The 26,551-nt window shown below is 39.0% G+C and overlaps 1 protein-coding gene across 4 annotated transcripts in view; it reads left to right on the top strand.

The window, feature by feature from the left end:
• MYRIP (myosin VIIA and Rab interacting protein) overlaps positions 1-26,551 on the top strand; it is a 343,444-nt gene that overhangs the window by 138,687 nt on the left and 178,206 nt on the right. The window lies entirely within an intron of this gene.

Raw genomic sequence — 26,551 nt, 5'->3', positions numbered from 1 at the left:
TTAATATTCATAGCCTCCATCTCTTCCCTGCTCTCTGACATAATAATTCCTCACAATCTGTCTTGTTCCATGGCTCCACTGGAATTAAGAAGTGCACTTTTGATTTTGTTTAATCAAAATACATTAAACACTCGAACAACAAATACATTTGGGTGGTATTGGAGCAGGAGCCTGGTTTCCCACTTCCAACTGCATTGCCTCCTCCAACACATCTTTGCACAGTGACTGGAGCACTTGAGGTCACCTAAACCTTCCTGCCCCCCAGGTTACTCTTTGGCATCCTAGGAAATGTGCAGTGGGAGCCTTGGCATTGCACAGTGCAGATTTCTCCTTTCCTTATTTTCCCCACATTTAAGCTGATGTCACCAAACAAGTGCCCCGTGGAAAGAAAACAAGCTAACATTTGAGTCCCTGCCATGTGCCAAGTGCTTCATATGCATTTGTCCTGTTTTACCCTCCTAACAGCCATGTGAAGCCGGGTGGTATAATTCATACTGTTTTCCTGATGACAAAACTAATGCTTTGAGAGATTTTTACATGAGTAATTTGCTCAGGGCCAGATAAGAACCACAAAGGTGATTCAGCCTAGGTCTGTCTGACTGTGAACTTTATGAACTTCCTGCTATGCTCATCTGCCATCCTTCCTTTTTGGTATATGTATTTTTTACAATACAAAAATTTCCATTCAATCTCAGAAGGTTCTCGGTTCCCATGGAGCCCCTCTTCCTTGTTGACCTTAGGTGTTCTTGAATATGCTTAAAGCCAGTGGATTTTAGGCCTGTCTGACTGAGTTTCTGAACTTCTGCTGTACCACCCTGACATCTTTCCTTTCTAACAACTCCTAAAGTATTACATGTTTTTCACCTTTGCCTGGAAGACTTGCACTAGTCAAAGGGACCAGAGAAATATTAGAGCATGTGCACTTGACAGAACTTAAAGCCACAAAGCAGAAGCCTTGTCAGAAAGATACTTTGTGATGCCCATGAAGAGTGTCCCCCATCCACTGTGACGCCAGGACAGTGTTCCAGTGGGGGCCTACAAGCTCAGCCCACCCTATGAAAGATCCACTCTGAGCTGTCCACATCCTACTCCTTCCTAATTCCCACGTTCTGTGTTTTATTTTCATCTTCTCCTGTTCCTTGCAGACTCCTGTTTTACTAATCCACCTCCATAACCACATTGCACCTGGCACAGTACTATTGAGAAAATCAGTGCTAATTCAATATTTGTTAAATATTTGATACAGCACATGTATATGTCTCAGACCTAGGCTTATCATATGGATGATATTTCTGCAGTTAATTTACTTAATTCCACATCTCTTTTTTTGTCCATTACACCCTCTCCTTATTAATAACATCCAACAAACATGGTTTCCAAAAGGATATAGATAAGAATATTAAAATATGGCAAATTGACTTTATAGATGGTGATTCAAAACAATGTTATTTCACTTCATGGGCACCAAAATGAAATATTTCATAATGGGAGTAAGAACACAGATAATGTGTTGTTGCTACTCACTTTTAGTGGCTCACCTTTTAGCATACTTGTTGTATTGGATACGCCATGCTCATCTTTTGAGTGTCTTGTCTGTATTTTTTACTGCCCAGTATAAATAGTATCATGTTTACTTTGCAAATTTCCTTTAAAACTGAGTTTAGTGGGAAACAGACATTAGGCAAAATATCCTGAAATATAAGTATAATGCACATGCATGCCATATATAATTAGAAATTGTGAAAAGACTATAAAGGAGAAATCTGAGGTGCTATGAGAGAGTCACGGGGGGGACTTAATTTACTCTAATGGGTGAGGAAAGTTCTTTCATGGAGACATGTAGGAGGACAAATGGGCTCAAGCTGAGTGAACACTGATGAGAGGCACTTCCAGAAGAGGAGTCATGTGGGAAAGCCCTGCAGAAGCCAAGAATTATGTCATTTTCAAAGGAAGGTGAGTGTGGCTGGAACCTAGTGAGGGAAGGGGATGAGTTTGGAGGCAGAACCAGGTCATATGGGCTCCTGCTACCTATTGAGAAAAACTGGAATCTGTGAAAACAAGTTCAGCTGGCAGGTGACCCAAACAGATTTTTATTTTCAAGGTCTTTCTTGTTGTAGTTTAGAGAAGGAATCAGAGGAAAGGAAGTAGTGCTCCTAGTTTAGAAAGAGGTTGTTGCAGTGATCTTGGGTGAGACAACGCTGGGTCACACTAGGGGAATAATAGCAAAGATGGATAAAAATGGCTGGATCCCAGATGTGTTTAAGAGCTAGGGTGTCTAGTACCTTGATTGACTGTAACAGGTAAAGAAGGGCAAGATCAAGAAAAATTCATAAGGCTCCGGCTTAAGCGATCTAATACAGTTATTTCAAAACAATTTGTATTTACAGTATACATTGTCTAGAATTTGCACTTACTCTGGGTACTATTCAAGATATAGGAGTAGCTACTGGTTTTAATGGAAAATCACAGTGGTTGTGTTGTTCTTTTTCATTTTTTTTTTTTGCTGGGTACAGTGTACTTTACTGATAGTATATGGCAAGGCAGGGTGCTCTGAGCCCCTCCCCGTCTTTGGGAGTCTGGGATGGAAGCTGTGGAGAATGGGTGATTCTCAGTGTTGGGAGGTCAAGATGGGGCTAGGACTCCCAGCAGCTGACTGCCTTTCTCTTTCTCCCGTGTACTGGGGCTGATGGTCTGGAAGCTCTGACTCCTTGGATGCCATGTGGACCATAAGGCATCCTGTTACTGTGGCCAAATTCATTGTCACACCAGGAAATGGTCATTGAGGGCAATGCCAGCCCCAGCGTTAAAAGTGGAAGAGTGGGTATCCCTGTTAAAGTTGCAGGAGACAACCCGGTCCTCAGTATAGCCCAGGATGCCCTTTAGGGGGCCCTCTGGTGCCTGCTTCACCATCTTCGTGTCATCACATTTGGCAGCTTCCTCTAGTCGGCACCTGAGATCCTTGATGGACAAATTAGGGAAGGGGATGTGGAAGGCCATGCCAGTAAGCTTCCCATTTAGCTATGGGATAACCTTTCCAACTGCCTTGGCAGTGCCAGTAGATGCAGGGATGATGTTTTGGGCAGCCCCACAGTATTCTCACCACATTTTCCACTGTCTTCTGGGTGGCAGTGATGGTGTGGATGGTGGTTATTTATGCCAAAGTTGTCATCGATGACTTTGGCCGGGGGGGCCAGGCAATTGATGGTGCGGGAAGCATTGCTAACAATCTTGAGGGAGTTGTCATACTTCTCCTGGGTCATGCCCATCATAAATATGGGGGCATCAGCCAAAGGGGCAGAAATCATGACTTTTGGTGCCCCTTCAAAGTGAGCCCCAGCCTTCCTCAGAGTCATGAAAACACCAGTGGATTCCACAACATATAATCACCCCATTTGAAGTTGGCAGAATCTTGCTCCTGGGAGACAGTAGTAGGATTCCCATTGATGAAAATCTTCCTGTTCTTCGCCTTGATATGTCATGGGTAGATTCAAACCAGAACATGCAGATCATGTAGTTGAGGTAAATGATGGGGTCATTGATACCAACGACCTGCACTTTGCTGGTGTTTACAGCAACCCTGGTGACCATGTGCTCAACGTGGCCAAACCCATTTATTCCGACTTCACCATCCTGTCTCAGGATGCATCTGGAACTGCATGAAAAGATGCTGCTGTCTGTCACACGGGGCAGGCAGAAAGCCTGTGTTTCTCTTAAATGGCCAAATTGAATGGGGACATGTGAAGGCCAATTTTTAGCTTTTCATGTGAGCGATAAACTCAGCAGATGCTTGGGGGAAAATCTCTTTGATTTGGAGAAGTAACTACGTATCAATTTAGTCTTCAGTCTCACCTGGAGATAAAGGCAGCCTCTTGTTTTTGTCAGAATTCTGTTTTGGCCTAATGCATCCAACCACAGAGAAAGCAATTTCAAAATAGCCCTGATCAGTTACCCGGGGACAAGTCACATTGAGACAGTAGTCCTGGGGACTTGGCCAGTCTTTGTCATATGAACTACAGAACAGGCTGTTCTCTAATTTTGCATTTGTTTAAATATATAAAAGCATACATAGAGAGGTCTTTTTGAAAAATAGATCCTATAGAGAAGTTGTGAGAGGAAAGGAAATAGAAAAACTGAGACACGTATATGCCCCAACCTTAGCTCAGGCATCCTCTCCTTCACTGCACACGGTCTGGGCTCAAACCCTCCCTCTCTCCTCAGTGATGAGGGAATATTTATCAAAATTTTAAACTTTTGTGCAAAGAATGTTATCAAGAAAGTGAAAAGACAACCTACAGGAGGGAAGAAAATATTTGGAAACCTTATATCTGATAAGGGCTTAATGTCTAGAATATATAAATATATAAAGAACCCTTATAACTTGAATAGACATTTCTCCAAAAAAGATATATGAATGGTCAATAAGCACATGGAAAGTTGCTCCACCTAATTAGACATTGTGGAAATGCAAATCAAAGCTCCAATGAGATACCACTTCACACCTACAAGTGTGGCCATTGTTAAAAAAAATTTTTTTTAAAAAAACACAGAAAATTAGTCGTGGTGAGGATATGGAGAAATAGGAACTCTTGTACATTGCTGGTGAGATGTAAAATGGTGCAGCCATTATGGGAATAGTTTGAGAGTTCCTCAGAAAGTTAGGTATAGAATTACTATATGACTGGGCAATTCACTTCTTCATATATATATATATACAGAAGAATTGAAAGCAAGAACTCAGACATATTTGAACACAATGTTCATAACAGCTTTATTCACAATAGTCAATAAATGGAAACAATTCAAGTGTCTATCAGTGGAAGAATGGATAAACAAAATGAGGTGTACATATATACGTATGGATATATTCATGGAATGTATGTTGTGTGTGTATACAATGAAATATTATTGTCATAAAAAGGAGTAAAGCGCTGATATATGTTATAATATTGATGAACCTTGGAGACATCACATTGTGTGAAGTAAGTTAAACAAAAAAAAAGACAGATATTGTATGATTTCATTTGTATAAAATATAGATACAGAGATACTAGGTTACCAGGAGTAGAGGTTTGCGTGAGGAATGGGAAGTAATATATATATATTAATGGATACAAAGTTTCTGTTAGGGGTGATGAAAAGTTTTGGATAATAGATGGTGGTGATGGCAGCATAACATTGTGAATATAATTTACATCATTATGTTGTATACTTAAAAGTGATTAAATTTCTGAAATTGTGTTGTATAATTGTACCACAATAGAAATGTTTTAAAAGAAACTAAAATCCAACAGTCATGGAACTCCTGGAATAGAGCAATCCTTAGAAATACCTCCTAGTGTAATAACTTAATATTTTTATCTCAAGAAAATTCCCTCTGTCACACTCCCCTTCCTTTTCTTCCTGACTTGTCCCTCCATCACTTGTCAAGGCGAATCTTATCTGTACTTTTCCTTCTCACCTTTTCATGCCTGCATTAATGCTGTTTGGTGCATTCCTCCTTTCTGTTTCTCAGTTTCTGCAGCTTCACTCTAGTGTCCTCCTGTTCCCCTCCTCACATCTTTCTCCACAGATTCTCCTTTGCAGAGGTCTGGATAGGGCAGGTGTGACATGGAGTTAACAGGAAGAATCACAAGTTTGCACTTCCATTCTTTACTTTCTGCAACAGCTCTGCAGAATTAAGTGACCTAACAGTATCTGGCTCTGTAATGGCTCTAGAGAAACAAAGGTGCAAAATGGTCTCTGCCAGAAGGCAGAAACCTTTTTTATTCATATGGAAGGAGAAAGTCATTCTGACTCGTCTGAAATCTATTCCTGAGATTAGAAAGTGAGTCCTTGCCCTGCAACTACTTAATGGAAAGAAAGAACCTCTTCATTGTTTTTCATGGCATCTCACCAATATGGCATGATATGGGAATGAGGCCCTATGGAGTGGTATACCTTACTGCAAGCCAGGCTCTGTCCGCTCATTACCTTTGTGAGACTGAGCAGATTTCTTAACTTCTCTATACCTTGGTTGCCTGATCTGTAAAGTGGGGGGAAGGATAGCTGCCTTCATCTACCAAGCATGGTTGCTTTGTAATTATATTGTCCACATTTGTGAAAGTTTTCTGTAACTTTTGGAGGTTGCACATTATAATTTTAGGCACATGAGCAAATTTGAAACTCAATAAGCAGCTTATTAGTTTAAAAACATAAAAGGTGTTAAAATTTTTCCCTCTTCCCTCATCCTTGTACAGTTCCTATTCTGAACACAACTCCTATTACATTTGCTCCCAATGCCAGAAGCACTGAAATCTATTGACATAGCATAAGCCTTACATTTATTCATAACCATAACCTCATTTTCATAAAGGTAGAAAAACACAGACTTTTTAGGGCATTCTTAAGATGCTGATATTTGAGAGGATATTTACAAGGAACTGTTTTTTGAGCTTGATTTTCTGTGGAATTGTGATGACTTAAGATTCTTATTGAATTAAATATAGCTTTTATCATTTTTACCTGTGAAAGCAAAGTCCACGAGTGATTTGTAAGCATTTTCAGAATTCCCAAGCTCAAAATACGTATACTCTTAACTGTTGCACATCTCTGTTTGGTCTTTTAGTAATTGCTGTTGGTGGCCCCCCCAGATGCCCTTTCCTTCTGGGTATATGACTGTTGGGCAGCTATGAGCTGTTAGAGCCCCTTCTCTGAAGAACTGCCCTCCTCCAACAGGACCTGCCTCCTATTGTGCCCATACCCAATGCCCCAGAGGAATGTCTCTGCCAAAGTTTGACTACATAAGTACAAAAGTTTGGCCCCCTTCTTCTAGGTGGGGCCAGCTCTGAGGTGCAATTCGTTCTCTAGACCTGCCCATGGGATCACTCTGAAAAGGACTCCAACTGAGACAACATCTTTGCTTGGCTCCTTCCCCTGTTCCATCCTGTTTGCCTGATTTCATTTTCCTTGATTTCAAGAGAATGTCCATCTCAGGCTCTGCTTTTGAAATCTTGTCTCAGAAAAATATCACATTGACATCTCAAAACTGCCACATATATATATAACTTAAAAGTCTCCCACCCCCTCAAAGTGTCTTAATATGTACAAACCTTGAGTGCACCCACTTAAAATTTGTGCTTTGATCACGTTACTACTGTATTTCATGGCCCAGTGAGATTTCTTGTGAAGAGCTGACCCAGGTTGATGGGCAGGGCCATGTGTCACCTTCTCCTCCAGGTGCAAAAACAGACTTTGGGAGGATACATACAAAGTGGGGTGCTGTAATGGATTCCCGTAAAGGAGAATGCAGTTCCCTTCACTGGTATAATTACAGAGATGGGGTTTCTTCATTTTGGAATTTATTATCAAAAGCAACCTAGCAAAATTTTGGATATACTTTCATAGAACGTAAAAGTTGAAAACTGAAAGGGAAATTATATAATAAGCAAAGGCAAATGTGAGTCACGTGCTCCCATTCCCTGCCACTGTCTGTAGCAGAGCTAGTGTCCAGGGCATATGTTACTGATGAAATATGACACTCTCCCAGTTTGTCTAGATGTCCGTTCCCCTCAGAATCCCTCTTTACACAATTCTTCAGATGACGACTGCCGATCACTACCAGTCTCTGAGCTTAGAAATACATATATTTGTATTCATAACCCTTAACCAGGTTCAATCCTTTTATTGAATATGTGAGCAAACTAAGTTCTCATTAAGTTAAGTGACTTTCCCAGGGTGTGACAATTTGCCAATGGAGAAACCTGTTCTCAAGCTCATCCTCGCTCATTACTGATTCTGTATTCTTTTGTACATCCTGTACACATATTTATATCTCTTTTGTTCGAATAAGTAACACCAGAAGACATTTTACTAATGGAAGGGGACTTGGCATTATTTCCCAAATCCATTTAATCACGTGAATTTCCTGGAAAAGAAAGAAGAATTTAAGAAAAATGATTAGCTTTTTTTTTTTTTAATGTGAGCAGTTGTTCCAGCTCAGCACAACCCAAGACCAAAGACTATGCTGGAGAGAAGATTATCTATGATTTTAATTAAGGGCTTGCAGACAGGAGAAAGATTTTCCCAGTGCGGCCTTTTGGAAAATGAAAGTCTGCCCTCTGCTCAAAGCCAGGAGAGAAAACGAGAGAGGGGCATGCCCAGGGAACGGTTTATAAAGTTTAACAGTCTCACGAGATTTGGTTGTAACGGAGTTTCAGAGACTTTCGGGAGATTAGGTTATTAGGGGAGGGGGCTTTACATTCTTTGGCCTTTAAAGTCTGTCCAGGTCACGTAGATGACAGTGTGACATGCTCTCAGAATGGAGGAGGGGCGGGCCCGGACCCTGGGTGCTTACAGCAGTGCTGGACAAGCAAATGATTTGCTGTGGGAATTCCAGTTGTACATGGTATGCCTGATAAGACCAGATTGTATAAGTTTGGGAGAAGGAGTCAATTTGGTTCTCAAGTCAGCATGTTGACATTTACATATTTAACGTGAAGTCATTCCCTTTCCTTACCGTTAAGCCTCTCACTGAAACTTTTTTGTTCTTTTGTCTTTTTCTAATTTAGATCCTTCTACATTTTTTTTGGTCTAATAGCAGAATTAAGTAGGAACAGACAGAAAAGAATTGCTCATGTAAATGAGTTCTAAGAGAATTGAGCTTGTGAACTTTAAACTACAAGTTTTTCTGCATAAAATCATCCCTTCCTTGAGGATACCTCTTTGTTTCTCTATCATCTTACTGCATTATCTTGGTCTCCTCTACGTGCTGATCAATTTCTTAGTTTTGTGAATGCTTATGGTTTTTATTTTGCTCCCTGGCTTAATATTCCCCAATATTCAGTTCTTAGCTTGCTCTTTACTATTTCACCCTCATAAATTTACTCACTTCCAGAACTTTAGCTTCCACTTTGTAAGGGTGATGACCCTGGGATAAAACCTAGTGCCCATCTCTTTCTCTAGACCCCCAGTTTGCTTTCCTGGCACTTGCTAAATACATTCACTTTGCATTCCATTCATCACTTTGAGTTCAGTGAGTCAGACTTAAATTCACAATATGCTTATTTTGTCCTCATTTGGATTTTGTTCTTTCTGTGCTCAGCATGATCCTTTTTATCTGAAGAGTCACGCAAACTGAAGATGTCAGTGGTCTTTGCCTCTCCAGGTTCTTTTATCCTGTCATTGTAGCTACCAGGTCCTTGCAAATGCTTTTATCACAGTGTCACTTGAACCTATATCACTCTTTCTGTTCCTACCACCACCTCCCTCGTTCAGGTTTGGGCAAGACTGGTCCTCTGTCCTCTTCCTCTCACAGCTGCTAACGCCACCCACAGCCTGGTTATTGCTGCACTTCAGAGATTGCTCTCATATTACCCTTCCCAAAAGTTCATTTCTATGTATGATGCCTTTAGCACTATGGTACAATCAAATACTGAGCCCCCATCAAAAATAGTGCTGTCATTCTCGGAGGGAACCTGGAATATCCCACCTGGGGGCCTTGATCTAAGCCAGATGGTATATGCTAACAATATAATTTATGATGGGGGCCTTGGGACATGTGTATCAGCTTGACCTCTAGAAGAGCTGGACATTGAGTGACTAACATCAGCCATGTGGACACTCAGCTATGCCCATGTGACTGATCCAATAAAAGTCATGAACAACAAACAAAGCTCAAGTGAGCATCCCCTGTTGGCAATACTCCATGCATGTTGCCAAACATTATTGCTGTAAGAGGTAAATGCTATCTGTACAACTCCACTAGGAGAAGCAACTGGAAGCTTTCACTGGGAACTCTCCTGGACTATCTCTATATGTATCTCTTCCCTTTGCTGATGTTAACTTGTATCCTTTTGCTGTAATTAACTGTAACCATGAGTATGACTGAGAAAAAATTATGCTTTCAAAATATGTTGGAGACTTCTACTTCGGGAAAGATGGAGTAACATACTTTTCCCTTCTGCTAAGTACAGCTAAAATCTCTGGGCATTATATTAAAAAGCAAACCTAAGAAGACTGTATTTTGTTTCTCAGCTGCTAAAACCATACAATGGTTTGGCTTTAAACAGTGGGAATTTATTGGCTCATGGTTTTGTGGCTAGAAGTACAAAACCAAGGCATCGGCAAGTTGATACTTTCTCCCTGAAGACTGTGGCATTCTGGAGTTGGCTGCTTGTCCTTTCCTTTTCTGTCCCATGGTGATACACATGGTGGCATCTTCTCCATTCTCCTCCAGGTTCCATTGACTTCCAGTTTCTTGCTCGTCCTGCTTCTCTGCCTGTGTCCAAGTTTCTTTGCTTATGAGGACTTCAGCCATATTGGATTAAGTCCACCCTCATTCAATTTGGACACACTTTAACTAATCAAAGCTCCTATTTAAAAATGGGCTCACACCCACAGGGCCAGGGCTTAGGACCTGAACATGCCTTTTGTGGGGGACATGATTCAATTTCAAACATTCTGCCCTTTAGATACCAAAAAGGCATGGTCTTGGGACCTAAAAAGAGTGTAATAGTATTGGCGAATGAATAAACAAATGACTGTTTAAAGAGGAACCGATTCAATCTTTTTTTGTTTGGTTGAGAACACACACAGAGGGTATTTTTAGAGTCTGATTTAGGAGAAGCCTTATGGTAAGCAATTCAGATTAATTAGAGATATCCTATTTTGGTGAGAAAAACTTGCGCACATTCAAATGGAGTTAGACCATCAACACAACAATAGTGCCTCTGATAGGTGATAAGGTTACATATTTTGAACTGCATCTTTTTTGTTGTTATTACTTTTTTTTAAACTTTTTTTATTGTATAATATAACATACAAAGCAAAGAAAGAAAAATGCAGTAATTTTCAAAGCACTCTTCAACAAGTAGTTACAGAACAGAGCTCAGAGTTTGTCATGGGCTACCATTCCATCATCTCAGATTTTTTCTTCTAGCTGCTCCAGAACACTGGAGGCTAAAAGATATATATATAAATATTTATCATCACCATCCACTTTTTCTTTTTTGCGAAAAATAAGATCTATACAAAGAAACAATACATTTCAAAGCACATCACAACAATTAGTTATGGCACAAATTTCAGAGTTTGGTATGGGTTGCAATTCCACAATTGTAGGTTTTTACTTCTAGATGCTCTTAAACTAAAAGAAATATCAATTTAGTGATTCAGCAATTATATTCGTTTGTTAAACCCTACCTTCTCTGTATAACTCCACCATCACCTTTGATCTTTGTGTCCCACTCTTTATGGGTATTTGGGCTATGGCCATTCTAAATTTTTCATGTTGGAAGGAGGTATCAATAATATGAGATGGAACTAGCTGATGTTCTGGAGAGGCTGAGCCCTCTAGGTTTCAGGAGTTATCTGGTCCAGGGACCCATCTGTGGGTTTCTTGAAAGTTACCTTAGTGCATGGAACCTTTGTAGAATCTTATATATTGCCTTAGGTGTTCTTTAGGATCGGCTGGAATGGTTTTGGTTGGGGTTTGGCAAGTTATGATATGTAGCAATGTCTAACTGAAGCTTGTGTGAGAGTGACCTCCAGAGTAGCCTCTCGACTCTATTTGAACTCTCTCAGCCAGTGATACTTTATTAGTTATACTTCTTTCCCCCCTTTTGGTCAGGATGGCATTGTTGATCCTATGGTACCAAGGCCAGACTCATCTCTGGGAGTCATCTCCCGTGCCACCAGGGGGACGTCCATATGTCATCTCCCATATAGTGGGGAGGGCAATGATTTCACTTGCAAAGTTGGGCTTAGAGAGAGTGAGGTCACATCTGAGCAACAAAAGAGGTCCTTCAGAGGTAACTCTTAGGCGTACCTATAGATAGCCTAAGCTTCTCCACTTAGCTTCATAAGAATTAGCCTCAAGATCAAGGGCTTGGCCTATTGATTTGGGTTTTCTAACATTTGGCGCAGTATCAGGGGTTTCCCTGGTGGTAAAGTTTAATAGTCCCATTTTTTTCTCCCATCCCTCAAGGGACTTTGCCAACACTTTTTGATTATCTACTTAATATAGTCTGGAATGTGTCCAGGCATTACTTTAAGCTATACAGGATTAAAGGCCCTCATTCTTATCCCTGTGTGATTATTATTTTTTTAACTTTTTTTAATTGTATAATTAACATATATACAAAGCAAATAAGGAAAAAAACAATAGTTTTAAAAACAATCTTCAACAAGTTGCAGAACAGATTCTAGAGTCCTGGGCTACCATACCATCATCTCAGATTCTTCCTTCTAGCTGCTCCAGAATACAGGAGGCTAGAAGGAATAAATATTTTCTTTATCATCACAATCGATTTTTTCTTTCTCATTTGTGAAAAATAACATATATACCAAAAAACAATGAATTTCAAAGTACAGCACAACAATTATTTGTAAAATAGATTGCAGATGAACTGGCATCTTAAAATTTTTTTCAAGTAGCTTCTACATTTGTATTAATATATTTGCACTTAACATCAATTTATTCTTATCTATTAATTTTCACACATGATATATTCATCAAATTGTTGGTAATTGTTTAAAATTAGTGAATTGAATTTCTGAAGTAGAATTTGTGCTTCATTGCTTATACCTTTGGATTTTGTAACTTATCTTGCCTTCCAAGGCTAGTCGTTGTTAGTGAACTGCCCTTGTGTGACAAATACTACAGGACGGTGTTTAAATTTCAAGTGAAGATGAACATTAGAGACATGAGCAGACAAGTATCCAGCCGAGTGATCTTGTGTTTGTTATTTTGTGCCTGTTTATTTGTCTGTGGGATGAGGAGGGCTTTACTAGGAAATCATTAGGTTTTTGTTGAGCTCAAACATTCTGGGTAGAGAATATCAGTTGCAGGTATGGTGCATACATTCAGGGAAAACTGTAGGTAAGTCACATTATATATTTTATAAGTAAAGTATATAATCACTCTTCGAGGTCCCTCTTCTCTAATTTGTAATTTTGCTGTTTTAACATTGTATTCTTACAACTGTTGCATGTGTACCTCCTCTATACCACAATACCACCCCATTGTCATCAAGGGCTTACATTGTCAACAGGCTCCATCCTGGATGCTGTGTGAGCATAGGTTCCACCCAGGCCCATGGGCTGCTCATCATCATATAGCCACAGGTGAATTAAAAATAATTCGTCATGTATCAAATTCAAATTTAGTTGAGTATCCTATATTATCTGCTAAATCTGGCAACCCTACTAGATGGTGAAAGGAGGTCCAGTTGTCTCAGCTACTACCTCTGGACAGAACTCTGCACCAGGGAAGCTCACGGATTACTGGCACTCCTATGAGTTGCCTGCCTTTGGGACATTTATCCACACCTGGTCCAGTCAGCTTTGGCCAATGGAAGGATGGAATCATATAACACAAAACTTAGTTAGCTTCTTCGTGTCCCCCAACCTCAGAGCCTGTGGGCAGTATGATTCCCTTAGAAAGGGTTGTGGATATAGTAAGAATTGTGAGTTTATTTGTATGACATCCAAACAATAGAATTTTTATAAAAAGAAAACTTAGTAGCAAAATCAACACCCTGCAGGTTTAGTGGATATTCTGAATGCATTGAAGGGTAGGGGTCAAATGAAAATGCAACATTAGCTTTGGAAGCTGCATAGATTTGAACACAGATCCTGGCCCTTCCCCCTACTGTGATTATGTCCTCAGGCATATATAAAGCCTCTCCTGAGACTCTTGTCTTCCATAAGAGGGGAGCGAAAACTTCTGCCTCAGAGGGTTTTGTCGGGATTGATTCTTCCAAATGCCTTGCCCATGGTAGGCATTCCACAAAGGTGATCTCCTTCCCATTTTATGAAAGTGTAAGGAAGGAAAGTCTTCTCCTCCCTTTTGCTCTGGAAAGGGAGATATCAAAGGAGTATAATATTTTAAGAAACTTTTAAAACCATTCTGTTGGTGTTTCAGTTTTTTCCTTTCTGTACCCAAATTTGGAGAAGGTTCTTCACTGTCGAGTAAGAAGGGAAGTAAATGCCAGGTGAGGAGGATCAGCTGTGAATTGATATCCAAAGGGTAACTGACTTCACAGCTACGGTGCTTTGCCAGTGAACGTTGGCAGTGCTCCACAAGCTGACATTTACCTTTTACAGTGACCTCTTCTAGATGGAGAAATCACTTATTCATAAATTGAAGTAGAAGTTCACATACAATGCACAGTGCATTAAATGTCAAAAAAATGTGTGATATCCTGAGCTGTACAGATCTCTGAGCCTGCATTCATCCTATGAAAGTGAGAGAATGAAGGCTGGAGCATTTCTGTTATGTTTGTAACAACCTCGAGAGTGACAACAGTTGCATTTCTTCTGGGGAGATCATTTTCTTCCTCAAGGTCAGATCCACATCAATAAGCCCAACAATAGAAGGAAGATTCTCTAGGGCTAAATTCCCTGTTTCTGTGGTTACTGTCTGATGCAGGTGTTGATCAACTCTAGAGGTGGTGCCTGTACTCAGCCACAGATTTGGATTATAGAAGTTTTTTATTTGTGTGTATTAGCATGTGAGTAAGGAATACAAACATTTTGAATTCTGCAAAATTTTATTCAGAAATAAAAAAGAAGAATCCTGCCTCATTGTCAGGTTCCTCCCATTACTTATGCCTGAGTATCCTATTTTAACTTCTTTATGGTGCTTTATTTCAGGTATATTATAAGCAGCCAGAAGACAAAGAACATCTTGCTCTATGCATAATAAAAACTTCCAGAGTAAGAATTAGCCAAATATTTGGTTTTTGCCTGCATGTTTTCCAAAATATTAGAAACCTAAGCAAGATCAATTGCTCAGAAATTTTAATTTCATCTGCCAGTACTCATGTTTCTATATTCCCTTGCCCATTGGCTGAACTTGTTTGGGGAGAAAGGAGAGACCACCTCACCATGTGATCCAGGCCAGTCCTTCTACACTAGGGACAAAGGACATCCCCACTGTCCTTCTCTTTAAAGAGTTTATTGTCCTGTCAAAGGCGCATGAACCAATTATTAAAATTCAGTGTGGTCTGTGCTAGAGTTGAGTTAGGCACAAAATCCTAACCATGCATGGCAGAACTAGAAACTTGGTAGAGAAGGTGACATTTGAGTGGGTCTTGAAAGAAAAAGAGAAGCAATTTGCCAGTTTGGGAAGGGGAAGAGGAAGGACAGAGCCTGAGGAGGGAGGATCACAGGCAGGCACAGGGACAGGAAGTTTTTTACAACTCGAGGGATTATAAAACTGCACATAGCTCTAAGTATTGGTAGGAAGTGGCCATGTATGCTTCTGAGGAAAGCCTTGTTGAAAGTGGCTGGGGATAAAGAGATCACTGTAGCAGTGTGGGCTGGTGCAATTTCACTGCACTTGAAATCAAAACTTTCCGGGGCTTGCATCTTGGGCTACATGCCCTTTACTCAATATTAAGCTCTTTTTCTCTGCTGTTCCCTCTGCCTGGAAGGCTGTATCTTCCATTGGGCTTGTTCCTTCTCATCCCATAGTCTTTTTTTTTTTTCTTTCTCATTTTGGTAACATATATGCAATATGAAATTTTCCTTTTTAACCATTTTCATGTGTATAATTCAGTGATATTAATTGCATTCATAATATTGTGGTACCATCACCAGCATCCGTTACCAAAATTTTTTCATCACCCCAAACAGAAAGTCTGTATCATCCCACAATCTTAACTTAAATGTCACCTCCCAGAGAAACCTTCTCTTATCACCCCATCTCTTCTCAGTCTCAGTACTTTGCTGATTCTGAGATAGAGTCTGTAATAGAACAGAATATTATGTTTTCTTAATTTTTCATCATCTGATTCCTCACTCAAATACATGTTTCATGAAAGGAGTGACTGCATCTTGTTTTCTTTTTATCACCATTGCCCATGTCATGTCAGAAATGGTAGGTCTCAATAAGTGTGAAATGAATGTTTCACAATCTAAGCAATAAGTGCCTGTGACCAAGAAGTGAGTGGTGCCTCATTGCCGTGGATCAAATCACTGTCTTTTTGATAACCTAGTTGAAGGAGAGCAAACAGGTGACACAATGCCATCTGTACACCCACAGCAGACATTTCCAGCTCATCAGAACACCCTAGTTCAATTGAGCCTGTGGCAACCTCTTAACACATGCTGCTTCATCCACCACTGGCCAATAAGAGTTGGCATGATGATGGACCACAAAACCATGAAATTTTAATATGCTTTTCAGAATTCCATTCCAGAATGGTGAATCTGGTGAAGATTAGACCAGATGTTGAAATACTTGGTCAAGACCAGACTAAACATGCTCAACATCATTAGACATTAGGAAAATGAAAATCAAGACTACAGTGAGATTTTACATCCACAAGTATGGCCATCATTAAAAAAAAAGAAGCATTGGAGAGGATGCAGGGAAATTGGAACTCTAGTGCATTATTGGTGGGAATGTAAAATGGCACAGCCACTGTGGAAAGCAATATGGCAGTTCTTCAAAAGGTAAAGAATTACCATGTGACCCAGCAATTCTACTTCTAGTTGTATAACCAAGAAAAGTGAGAACAGTGACTCAAACAAATACTTGTGCACCAATGTTCATAGCAGCATAATTCACAATAGCTAAAATTTGGAAACCATCAACGAATGAAGGGATAAACAAAATGTGGAACATACACACAAACATTATTCAGCCATAAGAAGGAATGAAGTTTTGAGACAGGCTACAATGTGGATGAAACTCAAAAAAATATTATTCTGAATGAAATAAGAAAAGAATACAATATTGTATGATGTCACTTCTATGAAATAACTAGAAATAGAATGTAATGATTACCAAGGATGAGGGAGGCGGTATGGGGAAATTTTTGCTTCATGGTTATAGATGTTTGTAAATAAAAATTAATTAAAAAAATAGGTGGTGAGAATAAAAAAGTAGGTGGTAGGAATAATGTGGTTACAAAGGGCCACTAAGTGTTAGAAGCCCCATGTCACCTTTAACATGATCTGCTGTGTGGATAAGAAGGATCACAGGTGATCTTTAAAATAAGGCTCTAGACCCCAGCCCTGTGATTTCTTCGGAATGCCCTACAAGCCCTAGTTTCCACTCACCTACCTCGTTTGTTCCTGGATTCTGTCTACATTTCTAATTAGGATTTACCCCATTTAGCTGTACCCAAGCTGATTCAAGATAGTGTATATGGTAATGAAGAGTTTTAGAAGGGTGGTATTTAAAACAACCAATTTAGGATTTACTCTGTGATCAAAAGGGAGGATTGATGGGAGGATGATTATTAAAAAAAAAGTTTCTGGTAAATACCATGAGCTGACCATGGAAGGGTATCAAAATCCAACCAAGAACAGGATGCAGGAAACAAGAACCCAGACACAGTCAGTGTACCAGAAGACTTGACCATAGGGAGCAGTCAGCAGGAAGACCTGACTGATTAGAAGAGGCATCATCTCTCTTTTCCAAGGGTGCTTTTAACTGGCTAGATGCAGACATGCCCACTCTTATACAAAAGTGTCTTCAAGGCAGTTGAAAATCAGTTGCAGCTTTAGTTCAATTTTAAATGAAAGTCTACAGATTTTTATGGTATTTTCTTACTGGAAGCTGACAAAAATCCTTGTGTTTTTGTACACTTACCATCAGTCTGTAGAACTACAGTGACTATAAATATTGCATGATCATTTGCATTTGTATTTCCAGGGAAGAAATACAAGCAAATGACAATTTCTGAGTCTCTCAGATTTTTGATGCATACTTTGTTTGAGACAGATTGTCACTGCCTGTTTACAAAATCCAGTTGAAACATTTCTCAGGTTACCAGCACCAATTCAAGGTTCAGGGAAAAAGCTACAATGAATGATATTTGGCCAATTCTGGATTTATACAATTCTGCTTCCTTACATGGGGAGAAAAATGGCAGGGATGTGGCATTATGTTAGGATGCTGATATGGGCCAGACAATTCAGGAAGTTAAATTAAAAGGAGATGAGCTATTTGTCAGCAGGGAAAACCCTGATACTGTCTCAAATATTAGAGACTTCTAAATCAATAGGCCAATCCCTTAATCTTGAGGCTTGCTCTTTTGAAGCTTATTTATGTAGCAGAGAAGCTAAGCCTGCCTATAGTTATGCATAGAAGTTACTTCTAGAGGACCTCTTTTGTTGCTCAGATGTAGCCTCTCTCTGTTTAAGCCCAATCCTGCAGGTAAATCATTACCTCCCCCCTATGTGGGACATGATACTGAGGGGGTGATAGTCTCCCTCACAACATGGGATATGAATCCCAGGGATGAAACTGGCCCAGGCACGATGGGATCAATAATGCCTTCCTGACCAAAAGGGGGAAAAGAATTGTAACAAAATAAGGTATCAGTGGCTGAGAGAGTCCAAATAGAATAGAGATGCTAGTCTGGAGGCTACTCTTACATAAGCTTCAGCTACTTATTGCTATTTAACATGGTCTGCCAACCCCCAACCAAAACCATTCCTGCCAATTCTAAAGAACACCTAGGGCCTATCTGAGATTCTATAAAGGTTCTATGCACTAGGGTAACTTTCCAGAAATCTACAACCTCCAGATGGGTTCCTAGGCCTGATAAGTTCTGAAACCCAGAGGGGCCAGCCTACCCAGAACATCAACTAATTCCATCCTCCTATCGCATATTATCAACACCTCTTTCCAACATGAAACATTTAGAATGGGCATAGTCCAAATACCTCTAAAGAGTGGGAGAAAGATCAAGAAGAAGGTAGAGTTATAATAGAAAATATACAATTTAACAAATGTGTATGATTCCTGAATCATTCAATTGATATTTCTTTTAGTCTCCAATGTCTTGGAGCGCTAGAAGGAAAAGCCAAAAATTGTGCAACTGTAATCTGTTCTATAAGTAATTGTTTGAAATGTATTGCTTTTTTGTGTGTATGTTACTTTTCACAATTAAAACAAAAAAAGAGGTGGGCTGTGCAGAAAACTTTGCTGTTCTGTTTTCAAGGACACACGTAGCCCATGTAGCAGTATAATCTAAATTAGAAAGGTGTCCCTTCCTCAAGTTACTTTACTTGCATCTCCCAGAAAACTGTCAAAATAAATATGCAAATCTACATCATCATTGAGAGTGGTGCTTCATAATGCTGAGCACTGTAGTTGTGAAAGTATGGCAGCACTTTTTAAGCTATAGAAACATCTCTTTTGACAGGAGCCTGTTTCTGTCAACCATAACTGTGGTGCTAAAAAATGCAGGTTTCATAAGAATTCAGTAATCAGGAACTAGAATTGAATCCTTGCAAGTTAACCCACAGTCTACATAAGGAGCTATAGTTTTGAGGAAGATGAGAGTCCTTTTTTGAGTCTACAGAAGAACAGGGACTAAGCTGAAATAGACATTAGACTCACTGTTGCCCCAACCCGGGGATGATACATAGATATTTTACAAAGTAACTTTAAGAAGCACAGCTCTAGGTGAAAAACCTTGGAGATTTGAGCCCATTGAATTCACATTATATTCATGAAGTTAAGCACTTTGTATACAGGTTGGTTAAGTATTAAAGGCCCACCCATTAGAATAGGCTTTAAGCGGTTCTGGAGGCAAAAGGATTTCACTCAATATTTTGTTTAACGTAAGCTTCATTAAACTTATTTGATAGTTAGCCTCTTCCATTTACTTTGCTTTGGGGGAAAAAACATAATGAGATATCATTTCACACCCGTTATTATCTAGTCCTCAAGCAACAAAAAAAACGTTGGGTGGGCTAGCCCAAAGACTATCACAGAAGGCTCTTGACAGGTAAACAAATGCAATCAAATTTTAGGGATAGCAGTCCATTGGGTTTCTTGCTAATTCAAGTGAATAACTAGTATTTGCTTAGTATTATTTTGTTCACTTAAACTCTCTAGCAAGCCTGTGCAGTAGGAATTACTATTGCTGCCCTTGTATAGCTCAGCAAGCAGAGGCCCAGAAAGGTTAGGAAGCTTTTTGGTAAGCCATCGAGTCCAGCTTTTGCACCCTTGAGTCTGACTCTGAAATCCATCAGTTTTTCCCAGTGGCTGACCATTCAGTGCAGGTACCTGGTCTTGCTTGATTCTTAGTAGATTCTGCTATCAGCCACTAAAAGTTTTCTTGTGCAGCGGCTTTTCCATGAGGTTCTGCACCAGTGCACTGTACAATTTTAAAAGGTAAATTTTAGGCCCTGTGGATTATATCTGAATTAACTTAAGAGTCAGAAAGAGAAATTCCAAGGGGGTAGAAATGAAGAGGGAATTTTAAACCAGAGTGACCAGCCTAATCAGGTGAGGAAACAAGGAATTGTAAACTCTCCTGGTTAGCAGCTGCTATTTTAATATCTACATAGGGGTAGGAGATGTGGCCCTGTGCCCTTATAAGACAAGCAGCTGAAAATAAGATGCCCGTGTGAAGTGGCTTTGAAGTTTATACCTAGTGAAAGAGGGACTAGATATGAAGTTTATATCTAGTGAAAGAGGGACTAGACAATTTCCAGCCTCTGGGTTCACGGAGCTACAAAGAACTCTGGATTGGGGAAAAGGAGTCTCCCATGAGAAATGAAAAACACAAGCCTCCACTAATATGGAATGAAATATCAAAATCTTATTACTCATGTGGCACGTGATTCCTCAAGCTAAGAAACAAAATAAAAAATAGTCCTGAACTGATGAACTCCCTGTGGAGCCTTGTAAAAGCAAATACATAGCTGCTCTGAGAAAATGCTTGCACAGAAAAAGTGCACTTACAGAAAAACAATCTTGGCTGAAGAGGACCTCAATCAAAATTACACACATACGAGCTCTACATTGAACAAGAAGTAACAGACACAACCAATAGGAGGATTAACACCACCTTTTAGAAGTTCAGATTATACAAGCGTCAGGAAGAGAGTATAAAAAAATAGCTTTGAAATAATTTAAAATATAAAAAGAATGAATAAGAACCATCAGGAAGTTACGGCACAAAAGAAAAAAGATGGCAGATTTAGATGGAAATATATCAAGAGAACTTCTGAAAATGAGAAATAAAGTGAGTAAAATCCCAAAAGGATTAAACAGTAAAGGAAACCCAGATGAAAAAAAAAGAATTATAAAAACTAGAAGCTAGAACTGAAGAACTTACCTAGAACATATCCTAGAAGTACAAAGAGAGGAAAAAATTAGGTGGCAGGGAAGAGCAGAGAAGGTTTGACATATGATTGGAATTCCAGAGGAGGGAATCAAGAAAGTAGAGGAGACAGCATTCCAAATAACAATGCCTGGAGAGTTTTGTAGAATTAATTGAAATTTCTGAAAAATCACCGTAAGTCCTATCTTAGTTTGCCAGGGCTACAAATAATATACACTGTGTGACTTAAAAACAGGAATTCGTTTCTCTCAGTTTGGCTAGAAGTCCCAAATCAAGGTCTTCACAGACCGTGCTCTCCCTTAGTGTCCGGCATGCTGATACTGGCTTGCCACGACCTTTGGAGTTCCTTGACGTGCATCTCTCGCTCCATCGCATGACAATTTTCTCATTCTCTGGTTTCTTCTGGTTTCTACTGACTGTATCTGACGTTTCTCTCTTTATGACACCTCAAGTCATATGTATTAAGGCCCACCTGATTCAATTTGGCTTATCTAAAAAGGCTCTTCGAAGGTGTTATTCACAAATGAGCCCACACCTTAACTAATAACAGCATCTTTAAAGGCCCTGTGGATTCACACCCATAGGACTGCGCATTAAGACTTGAACATGTCTTTTGTGGAAAGATATTCACAATTGAGCCCATACCTTAACTGTTAATGGCAACTTTAAAGGCCCTGATTACAAGTGGGGTCATACCCATAGGACCATGCCTTACAACTTGAACACATCTTTTGTAGGGTATACAATTCAACCCCCAAAGTCCACCCTCTGGACCCCAAAAAGACATGTTCTCCCCACATTCACCCCATCCCAAAAGCCTTAAGCCATTTCAGAACAAGTCAAAATCCAAAGTCTCATCAAAAGCAAATAGAGTCCACATCTGAGCAACAAAAGAGATCTCTGGGGGTGACTCTTAAGCATAATTATAAGTAAGCTTAGCTTTGCCATTGTAGAAATAGATTTCATAAGGGCAAACTTCAAAATCAAAGACTTGGCTTATTAAATTCGGAGTCCCTTTGAGAGAACTGAGAGAATATCAGAAATGTCCCAAGTGGTGAAGTCTAATAGTTCCACGTTTTTCTGAGTCTCTCAAGTGGACTTTGGAAATACTTTTTTATTTTCTGTCCAAAATACTCTGGAATGCATCAGGGTATTACATTAGTGTGTGCAGAATGACAAGATCGTATTCCTTTCTCTAGTTTCCATGTAATTATATGGTTTAAATAACTGACCAGACAAGTTAAATTAGATAGTGTGCTACAGAAAATTTAAATTTTGCACCAAATAAACATCTTTCCTTTAGTCTCACACAGGTGTTGAAGTTTTAAAATATAGACATTGTTATCCTTTATCTTTATTCTGATTTACCTTAGTCCAAATCAGGTCTGTTTCCTTCATATCTCTAATGGAAGTCTGATCTCTTTTTTCACCTTCTTTAACAGTTGCTGTATGAGTAATGCTGAACCTCAGAGCAGCAGAACTCGAACTCTGAGTCTCCAGTGTCACACAGACACCCAAAATTCCAGGAAATTACCATATTATACACAAGGAGCCCAGCTTCTCAGAATTTAGAAATAACAGTTAAAAATCAGGAATAAATGTGACTGCTGTAAGAGCATACAATGTAGAAACCTTTTTAATGTGCCTTATTGAAAGTACTATACTCTTTAATAATCAATTATCCAAACTCTGCCCATTTTCTGTCCCCTGACAACCTGAGCTCTTGGATTCAATTCTCAGAGTTGGCTCACTGTAGTTAGTCCATATTTCTCCCTTCATTTTTGGCTTGCTTCACTCAACATAATGTCCTCAAGTTTAATACACCTAATTGCATGCCTTATGACTTCATTTCTTCCTGCAGTCACTCAGTATGACATCGTATGTATATACTACAATTTGTCCTTCTGTTCATGGTTGATGTACTGTTAGGCCACCTCCATCTATTGTGAATCGTGAATAATACTGCCATAAACACCAGTGTGCAAATGTCTGTTCATGTCCCTGCTTTCCGTTGTTCCAAGTATATATCTAATAATGGAGTTGCAGGATCATACGGCACCCCCACCACCAGCCTCCTGTGGAACCACCACACTGCGCTTCAGAGGGGTTGTACATGCTATTTCCCTACCAACAGTCTCTGCAAATAAGCTCACTACCCAGCCCCCTACATGCAACATGATTCCCAGGGAGGATCCTGGGACATCATGGGATTGAGAATGCCTTCTCGGCCTAAAAAGGGGGAAAGAGATGAAGCAAAATAAAGTTTCAGTGACTAAGAGATTTCAGGTAGAGTCAAGACTTTATTCTGAAGGTTGCTCTTATGCAGCTTCAGCCAGATATTGCAAATTGCCACAGTGTGCCAAGTCCCAACCAATAGTATTCCTGAAAACCCTAAAGAATACCCTGGGCTTTATCTCAGACTCGGTTAAAGTTTCTCTTAATAAGTTTCGTTTTACAGAAACTTAAGACCTCCAGATTGTTTCTATGCCAGATAAACCCTGAAACTGAGAGGTGCCAATCTCTCCAAAAACATCAACTAGTTTCATTTCTCTACCCTATAATATTGACATCCCTTTCCAGCACAGAGAAGGTATGTGGTCATTGCCCAGATATCCCCGAAGATTGGAAGAATGATCAAATAAAAGGGAGTAGGTGTAACTGAGAAATTAGAAATGATTATGACTATTGACTCATTATATGGATATTTCTTTTTAGTTTCTAGGGTATTACAATAGCTAGAAGAAAATACCTGAAATTTTTAAACTATAATCCAGTTAGTAGCCTTGATCTTTGATAATGATTGTATAACTGTATAGATTTTATTATGTGTAACTATATAGATTTTATCATGTGACCTTGTAACTGACACTCCCACACTCCCTTTATCCAGTGTGTGGGTGGATGAATTATAAAATAAAGACAAAAAGGAAAAATGGGGGGGGATAAAAGGTATGGGGTGTTTTGGGTATTCTTTTTTATTTTCCTTTCTTTTTTTTTTGGAGTAATGAAGTTATTTTAAAATTGATCATGCTGATGAATGCACAACTATATGATGATATTGTGAGCCGCTGATTGTATGATTGGATGGATTATATGGTGTGTGAATATATCTCAATAAAATTGCATTTAAAAAAAGCAAGTAAAATGGGAGACAGCACTCAAAGTAATGATAGCTGTAAAGTTTTTTTTTACAACTAATGAAAATTCTGAAAAATCACCAAGAGTTCCAAACAGAATAAATGTAAATAAATCCACCATTAAACACTTCATAGTGAAACTGCAGAATACTAAAGACAAAGAAAAAATCTTAAAAGTAATCAATGAGAAAAATCAGATTCCCTACAAAGGAACAATTAGACTGACAGCAAACTTATTACAACATTTGATGCTGGGAAGTAAAAATAAAATAAAAAATAGTATTTTCAAGATGCTTTTTAGAAAAGAATTACCAACTTATAATTCTGTACCTCTTAAATTACCATTCAAATATGAATGGGATATAGACATTTTCAGCAAATGTTGAAAGTAAAGGGGTATAAAAGCAGATATTAACAAAAATGTTTAAGTTACTATAAACTATAAGTATCAGACAAATAGACTTTAAGGCGAAAACGCATAATTATGGATAAAGAGAGATATGTAATCGCAAAAGAAATTATTCACACATTTGTGAACCTCAATGCACTTGATATTAGAGTCTTAAAGAATAAAAGTTAACATGATTAAGGAGAAATGGAGAAATGCACAATTGTAGTGGGAGATTTTACTGCTTATTCTCAATAGGCAGACACTAATGTTCTTTTCAAACATCATGAGACATTTACAAAAATTTGGCTATAATGCAAGTCTCAACAAATACCAAAGAATTACTGTTCTAGACCCTATTCTCTGAGTAAAATGAAAAAAAAAAAACTAAATCAATATCAAAACTCATATATTTGAAAAAATTTAAATCTGAGAATCATAAAATACATAAACCTGAATTCCAATAAAAATGCTTTGATTTGAAACCTGTGGAGTGCAGCTAAAGTGATAAGCTGAGTTTTGTAGCCTTAAGTACATGTTAGAAAAGAGAAAAGATTAAAAGTAAGTATACTTTATGGCTGGTTCAGTGGTTAAAATGCCTGTCTTTCATGCGGGAGACCTGGGTTCGATTCTGGAACCATGCACCCGAAAAAAAAAAAAAAAGCAAGAACACTTTACCTTTTAAATTTCAAAGTTAGAAAAATGAATGCTGCAAACTAAAAATAAGTAGAAAAAAGAAGTAAGACTTTATGCAATAGAAAACAAATAAATATCATAAAGCATCATCAACCTTACTGAAAGCTCGTTCATTAAATTTAATGAAATAAACCCCTGAACTGATCAATCAAGGGGAAGTAAAGCTGAGGTTCAAATAGACAATATTCAGAAAAGGCAGGCGTAATTATAGATACAGAAAGATCTTGAAAATCCTAAGAGAAATCTGTGAGCTATTTTATACCAATGTACTTGAAAGCCTAATCAAAAATAATTTTCTAGCCTTCAAATTCAAAATAGTATAATTAGTATAGTTCCATTTTTTAAATATAGAGTGGGGAAGGGAGCAGGAGGGTATAAGAGAGGGAGAGAAAGAGAAAGGGAGAGATAGAGAAGATGGAGACATAACTCCATGTGTTAGGAAACTAATCTGTTTCCCTTTTTTTGCTTTTTTTTTTTTTTTACCAGTGTCCTGATTAGTGCACTCCTATGCCTAGTGTGTCAAGCAAGGGAAACTCCTCTGTATGTAGTTGTTGTTTACCATTTAGCTCATGGACTTTGAAGATTTTCCTGTGATAGGATCTGGAGACCCTGGAGAGTAAGAAGAAGCAAGAGGCAGGAGGGAGTCTGGGCAGGCAGAGATGGGGCAGCTAACATGTGCAGTTTCAGGGCTTGGGAGGAATCCCAAAGTTAAGCATCACTCAGGGGCTTTGACTGCAGCAAAGGCCAGTGCTCTATTTGGAGTTGTTTTCTATTTTGTCTGGAGCTTGGGTCTCATTCTATCACCTTTCATTATCCTGAAATCGTCATAATAAAGATACATCACACACAGCACTTTTAAACTCTGCTGCTTAGGGAAAGGAGGGGAGGACAGAGAATAACCACCTAATGTTGCATAATGACCATGCCTCAAAACAACCTAATAGTCAATAAAAGGTTGACACATGAATTATTGAAACTAATCTTCATCAGTGAATAAGTGTTTTTATTTGCTCTAAGAAAAATTTGTCTACCATGTAAAAACTCAGAATAAGAGGATGAACTTTCAAAGGTAACAGAGACGGAATAACGGAAACAAGCAAAATAGGATGTCAAAGGGAAGGGAAGAGAGCATTTCAAGAATGGGTGGATAATAAAGTATGGTGAGGACTGAAAAGTTCCTTTTGGTTTTGGCAATATGGAGGTCACTGGAGAACTTGAGCAGAGCTTCTGTTTCCTATAAGGGAAAGGAACAAAAG

The sequence above is a fragment of the Tamandua tetradactyla genome, chromosome 15 (genome assembly GCF_023851605.1).
Source record: "Tamandua tetradactyla isolate mTamTet1 chromosome 15, mTamTet1.pri, whole genome shotgun sequence".
Taxonomy (NCBI): domain Eukaryota; kingdom Metazoa; phylum Chordata; class Mammalia; order Pilosa; family Myrmecophagidae; genus Tamandua; species Tamandua tetradactyla.
This window is presented reverse-complemented; position numbering and strand designations above follow the sequence as displayed.